Raw genomic sequence first — 7,743 nt, forward strand, 5'->3', positions numbered from 1 at the left:
ATTTTGGATCTTTGATCAACCCCTTAACCTTCATTCACAAGAAACTGACAGTGAAAGTCAGAGGGTAATGAGATGGAGTTTGGCTTTGCAGGAGTCCAACAGGAAATTGAACATGTAAAGGGCAGGGACAATGTCGTTGCTGATGCTTTGTCCAGAGTGAATTAACTTTGGATATCTCTGTGGGTTGTGTGAAATTTTGTTGCTTTATTTTTGAGATGTTGATAATTGTTGCCCAGGGGAATTGATGATTTGGATTGTGAATTTACTTTTGTTTTTAAAAAAGGTTGCATGCAAAGAAAGTTTTCGCTGTGTTCAAACTTTCTTTCTTGAGGGGGGGAAGTGTTACGGATTCGTGACCTCCGTTATTGTTGTTTTCACCCACTGGACATGTTTCTGATATTATGTATCATTATTAGTTTCACACAGTTTATTATTCACGAACGGTTATCAAAAGTTAAAAAGGATAACTGTAAGTGAAACAGGAAACCGAAGGAGAAGGCAATGAGGTGAAGAGGAAGAAGCAGCGAGCGCAAAGTCGGAGAAGACGGTGACGTCAGCGCTCCGTAACGATCCAGGTTTACCGACAGCCGCGAGGGGATTTTGAGTTCTTGGAAGGGACATCCGGCGATACGAATATTCGCTGGAGGGGAGAAATCTACGAAGACATATTTGGGGCGCTGAGATTCCGACGAATCCTTGCCTCGTCGCATCGGCTCAAGCCAGAGCCGTCAGCCATTTTGAACTCCGTGCTTCGGACACCGGTGAACGTTTGCTTCGTGTCATCTCCACCTCCAACATCCCACGTCTGTCGGGGATGAGTGGGTGTGACCGCTTCGTCTCCAATCACATTGCGGTTTGCTGAGGGAGCGGTGAAGGTGCACCTCTGGAGGGTGCTTTTGTACAGTTTGGCGGGAAGAGCACCCTTGCCCACTGTACACGCTTCGGATATTGACTGGAGGGCGAGATTCTGGCTTCGACCGGATTTCGTCATAGAGACATTGAGGAGTGTCCGATCATTTGCGGGCAGAGCAGTGAGTCACTTGACTTTATATAAGATATATATAGAGTGCACTCTCAATGGCCATTTGCTGTACCGTATTACCTGTGTGTGATTTATAATACAAGTTTGTTCATTTATAATCATTGGTGTGGTTTTACTATTGATTTGCAACACAGGGTAATATATTTTTCTACCGGGGTTCCTCTCGGGGTTTGGAGGTTAGCGAGACCAGGAGATTGTAGAGGACTCCGTAACACTTTTCTTCCTATTGACCCGAGCTTTGATCAAGATTGTCAATTTTAATCGTGATGAAATGGACAATTTGCTGTATTAATAGAATTTTTTTTCTTGGGGTGGGGGGAGGGAGCGTATTTTGCAAGTATCGTGCTCCACATGACGTCTTCTTGTTTAGTTATTTATCCACCTTAACATGCAGAAAACTCCCCTGGGGAGGGGGGGGGGGGAACTAAGTCACTAAAACCTCCGTCATGTGACCCTTAATCCCCACAGCAGGGTTTGTTAGAGATTGGATAAGTAATGACAATGTATCACGATCAGAGAGACACCAAATTACATCTTTTAGTATGATTAGGGGGAATTGACCCGGGTGACGGAGGGGAGAGGAGTACGGTGGGAAAAGAAGAGTTTTAAGTAATCAAAATTAGTTTACAACAATCAAATATTGAATTACTAATTGTCTTCAAAGGAACACCTTCAAATCAGCAGGTGCATTGAACAGGGTCACAATGTGCATGCTTTCAATCCTTTGTGGAACATTAAATGGTTAAATAACTGCATCCGGTCACACATTCCAGATTAATTATAATAGGGTCGTCAGGATAGTATGCAGGAGGAGGTTTAGTGCAAGTTCTTAATGGAGAAAAAGAGCTAAAGGGAGTTGGGGAGAAAGGAGGAAGACCTGGAAAAGCACATTTGGAAAGAGCGGGAAGCTTGACGAATAAAGAGGCCACTCAAAATGGCCGCCATTTTATGTACAACATATGAGGTAGACAACGTATCACCACAAATAACCTAAATCCAAGTTAAAATGACTCGATAATCGATGCCCTGTCGTAATTGCTCAACCGATGCAGTCAATATAAATTATGTTGAACCCATTCATAAAAGTATTTGATAGAAGGTAGTAGTTGCAGGTATGACTCCTAATTACCAAATACCTCTTTTTATGGCTTTAATGAGGGAGGAAAGGACTTATCCAGTCTGTTCGAAGCGCGATTTCCATGGAAGATGAAATATTTTTCCAAGCTTACCTTGGCAATTCAGGTAAAGCTTCATTCTGGCACCAAATTGCGTCTGCTGAACCTATTCATTGCAAATAAGTTTGCGCTTCTGCAACAGTCGCACCACTGGTGCTCGTCGCCATTGGTTGAGGATGTAAATTGTAATGTTATTGTGTATTATCACGGCTGCTGCAAAATCATTGTGATAATTAAAGTTCTTTACCTGCAGCAAATGCATCAATCTTTATGACGTGTTTTTTTGTGCAAACACTCAATTTGTTTACCCCAGGAGAATGCCAAACCTTGAGCCGTCGTTGCATTCTCAATGTACAGGGCAGAGGTTTTTCAATATACGGACTGGCAGGGGATGGCATGTTCCGGCTCCTGCAGCGAGCAATGAAAAGCGCCCAGCAAGGTGTGCAGCCTGGATAGGTGCACTCCATGGAGAGTTTGCACTGAAGATTCCTGCGCATGCGACGAGCCTTTTTGTGAAGGCGTCAGAGGTGATGGATGCTGGGCCAGACTACATTCAAAGCATCCGAGACGCGGGCACCAAAGCATTCGGCTCGGCAATTTTCTGGGAATAAATGTCGGGGGTGGGTGTGAAGTGCTGGGGTTGTGGCTGTCAGATGGCATTTTCTCTCTTTTTTATGGTTTCCTTCTTGCACCCTGAACAAGTCCACATTTGCTCTCACCTGGCAGTGCTTACAATATAGACTGGAACGGGTATGGCTATGCATTATATATATATATATATATATATATATATATATATATATATATATATATATATATATATATAATATATATATATATATATATATATATATATATATAATTATATATATATGAACATACATACATATATATATATATATATATATATATATATATACATACATACATACATACATACATATATATATATATATATATATATATATATATATATATATATATATATATATATATACATACATACATACATACATACATACATATATATATATATATATATATATATATATATATATATATATATATATATATATATGTATATATTGTTACAGATTCGTCACTTCCGTTGTTGTGGTTTTCATCCACTGTAAACATTTCTGATTCCATGTACTATTATTGTTTTCAAAAGGTTTATTGTTTATGAACTGTTTTCAAAAGGTGAAAAAGTTAGTGTTAAAAGAAATCGGAAACCGGATCGGGAACCGGACGACGATGAAGAGGAAGAAGAGAAAGAAGGCGGAGCGAGTGGAGTCGGACAAGAAGCATAGTTGCTTTGCGGTCTGGAGCGAACGTTGGCGAGCAAGAGTCACGAGTGAACTTTGGGTTTCCCAGGAAAGGGATTCCTGTGACAGAGTTGTTATCGCTGTGACAGATCAACCTGCGTGTCAGGTTTTGAGGTCGATTCCAAAGAGAATCGGTGGACTGCCGTTACGTCTCGAGTACAGCCGTCGGTCATTTTGACTGGCGTGCTTTGTGCATCGAGCAAGGTTTAGCTGCTTCGCTTCAGCCTTTGCGCATCGCGCAAGGTTTTTCTTTGCTTCACGTCAGCCGTTTTCACCACATTCAGACGTATCTGGTGTGTGTGTATGCAACGCAGATTGTGAAGGTAAATCGGCGGTTCGCCGACTGTGAGCCGCGGAACGTCCATACCCGAGGGTGTGATTTCCCAGTTGCCTGGAGGGCGCCTTTGGATTTCCCAGTCGCCTGGAGGGCGCCTTTGCACAGCTTTGGCAGCAAGGACTGTAACTGCCAACCCAACGGGATTCTGGTCTCGATTGGACATTGATCTGATGATCGCTGGAGCTAATCCTCTTTGGCTTGAAGCCGGGAATTAGAGACGTTGAGAATCTTCTTCTTTCCGCTCACTTGGAGCACAGTGAGTTATATTTTACGAAACTGATGGTACCATCATAGGACATATATTAATTGTACTTTTGATTACTATTATTGTTGTATTGTTATTCTTGTGTGATCTTAATACAATATTTGTTTGTGAGTAACAATTGGTGTGGCTTCCCCATTGATCTTTGACATACAGAATAACACATTTTTCTGCCGTGACTCCTCTCGGGGCTCGGAGGTACACCGTGACCAGGGGGTCAGGGAGGAGCACGTAACAGAAATTTGGGGCTCATCCGGGATAGAATTCCCTGATAACATTCGTCTGGGATATTATTCCCTAACATTCCCAAAATTCCCAAATTTGGAATTTTTCGAACATTCCCAAATTTTTCAAAAAATTGGAAAAAAAATTGTGTGAAGGTTAATAGGTGTTAACTGATAGTCACCTTGGTGTTTGATGCAGAAAAGTTTGTGGCGTCCCCTAATGAGGCACAGTTCCTAGCGTTAAAAAGATCGGAACTCTTGCTATTGGCCAAACATTGTAACTTGGAGGTCCGAGCTCATATGAAGAAAGCAGAGATGCAGAGATTGGTGGTAGAATCTCTTGTGGGACAGGGAACATGGACAGAGGTAGCCTAGGATTGGTTACCCGAGAAAAAAGAAAATGTGGAGCCCGGAAAATGGAGATGCAACTGCAGAGCCAGGAAAGGTTAAAAGAGTTGGAATGGAAAGCCGAGGAGAGAAGAGCAGAGGAAAGGAGAGCTGAAAGAGAACTCGACGAAAGAAGAGTAGAACAGAAAAGAGAACTCGAGGAAAGAAGAGTAGTACAGGAACGAGAACTCGAGGAAAAAAGAGTAGACCAGGAACGAGAACTCGAGGAGAGAAGAACAGAGGAAAGGAGAACTGAATGGGAACTCGAAGAAAGAAGAGCAAAGGAAAGAGCAGAGGAAAGGAGAGCTGAAAGGGAGTTAAAGGAACATGACATGGAGTATCAGAAGGAAGTTAAACTCAAGGAGCTGGAATTAATGGCAGAACGGAGAGAAGTCGTATCCATGCCGGCTAGTTCGACAACTAGTCAGAACACCTGGGATGTTGGTAGGCATGTGAGGCTGGTTCCACCCTTCAATGAAAAGGAGGTAGCCAAGTTTTTTTTACACTTTGAGAAAGTGGCTCAAATGCTAAAATGGCCTGTGGGGTCCTGGACTATGTTAGTGCAAAGTGTTCTGGTGGGTAAAGCTCAAGATATCTATTCGGCTTTACCGATTGACCAATGTGCAGATTATGAGATAGTGAAGAAAACCATTCTCAAGCCTATGAATTGGTCCCTGAAGCTTACCGGCAAAAATTCCGGAATGCCAGGAAGAGGGAGAGTGAGACCCATGTGGAGTTTGCCAATGAAGGAAACCATGTTTGATCGGTGGTGTGATTCGAAGGGGATTTGGAAAGACTTCAAACTGTTGCGACAATTGATCTTGGTGGAGGAATTCAAACAGTGTGTCCACGCGGACATTAAAGTACATCTGGAGGAAAAGAAGGTACCAGAGTTGTATGAGGCAGCAACCGTGGCAGATGACTATGCCTTGACACACAGGATGGGGTTCCACAAACCTAACTTCCTGCCTGGTGTTCGCCAGGGGAGTTATGGTACATCGGGTGCGGAGAACGAATATTCATAGGGGCGGCCTAGAGATGACTATGAGGACAAATCTGATATCGCGACTTTTAGGGATCAGAAGGCTACAGTTCCAAGACAGACTTATCTTCTGGGGGGCCCGAGGCAGACCACGAGTTTTTCCTCCGGGCCTACTTGCACTTTTTGCAAGAAACCTGGACATTTGATGTCCCAATGTTATGCCCTGAAAAAGAAAAATCCGGAGCGGAGTCAGACTGGAACAACTCCGAATGCATTGGCAAATGCGAGAAATCGTCCTTGGAGGACAGTGCTTTGTGAAGGTTCCCATGCCAAAGTTACGGCATCACAGAACGACCTTGTTCAAGAGGGTTACAAACCTTTTATTTCAGAGGGGTTTGTGTCACTGGATGGAGACTTGACTAACCAGAGACCTGTTAGGGTATTGAGGGACACAGGAGCACATCAATCTTTGATGCTTGAAGGCATTTTGCCATTGTCAGAGAAGACGGCAACTGGTGTTAGTGTTCTTTTACAGGGGGTTGGTGGCTATGTTAAAGCTCCACTTCATGTCATCCATTTGAAGTCTGATTTGGTGTCAGGACCGGTCACCGTAGGTTTACAAGCCACTCTTCCTGTAGAGGGAATCTCTTTTGTTATCAGGAATGATTTGGCCGGTGGTCAAGTTTCTGGTAACCCTATGTTTGTTGAAAAGCCTAGCATGAAAAATAACACTGCACAGTTAGAGCAGGAGATTCCGGGTATCTTTCCATCCTGTACCGCGATTCGTGCTATGGGTAGGAAGCGCTCTGAAGAGAAGAGGAAGTTACTGACGTCACGCTTTGCACAGACACTTCTTGTCAAGTACCCTGAAACTAAGTGTCAACACACACAAGTCATGGATGGAGGCAATGTTGGCAAGCTCGTTGTAGGTGGACTGAACTTCAACACAAGGGAAGATGTCCTGGACTCTGTCTTCGGCAAATATGGACCACTCTTGGAAGTGCTGCTGATAAAAGACAGGGCCGCGCAAAAGTCGAGAGGGTTTGGCTTTGTCACGTTTGAAATAACAAAGGATGCCAAAGATGCAGAACAGGATTTGGATGGCAAGAATTTGGATGGTCGGACCATAACAGTAGAGGAGGCAGGCCATGGGCATCGAGGGGGCTACAGAGGAGGAAAACGTGGAGGTAGTTTCAGGGGTGGCTATGGCTCCCGGGGTGGGAGTAGTAGTTTTGGTGGTGGCTGCAGTCAAGATTACTATGGAGGCTCCCAGAGTTATGGCAGCTCCCGAAGGGAGGATTATCAGGGTAGTGACCGAGAAGGAGACCGCTATTCACGTGACTACAGCGACAAGCGCTCCAACCATGATTATTATGAAAGTTAGGAAGAGTTTGAAGCACTGAATGCTGCGGAGCAGCCGAGCCAAGATTCCTACATGGATTAACCTTGAACTCCACGTTCCTAAAGGCGTCCATGTAGTGAATACTTCCAGGCCTCACCACCCAACCACCATGAAACCTGGCTCTCAGCTCGGCCTCCTTCAAAAAAGTGCTATAGATTTGCTTTGCTTTGGATTTTTGATCACAACCCTTAACCTTCATTCAGAAAATGAAAAATAAAAACCAGAGGTTGATGAGATGGAGTTTGGCTTTGCAGGAGTTCAACTTGGAAATTGAGCATGTAAAGGGCAGGGACAATGTCGATGCTGATGTTTTGTCCAGAGTGAACTAACTTTGGTAAATTTCTGGAGGTGATTTGGAAGTTGTTGCTTTGTTTTGGGGAATAGAAATTATTGTTGCTCACGTGAATTTATGATTTGGGTGTGAGTTTTACTTTTGTTTGTTAAAAGAGTTTTTGCCGGCAAAGAAAGTTTTCACAATGTTCAAACTTTCTTTCTTGAGTGGGGGGCGGGGGGGAAGTGTTACGGATTTGTCACTTCCGTTGTTGTGGTTTTCATCCACTGTAAACATTTCTGATTCCATGTACTATTATTGGTTTCAAAAGGTTTA

The sequence above is a fragment of the Myxine glutinosa genome, chromosome 11 (assembly GCF_964187855.1).
Source record: "Myxine glutinosa chromosome 11, kmMyxGlut1.1, whole genome shotgun sequence".
Classification (NCBI taxonomy): Eukaryota; Metazoa; Chordata; class Myxini; order Myxiniformes; family Myxinidae; genus Myxine; species Myxine glutinosa.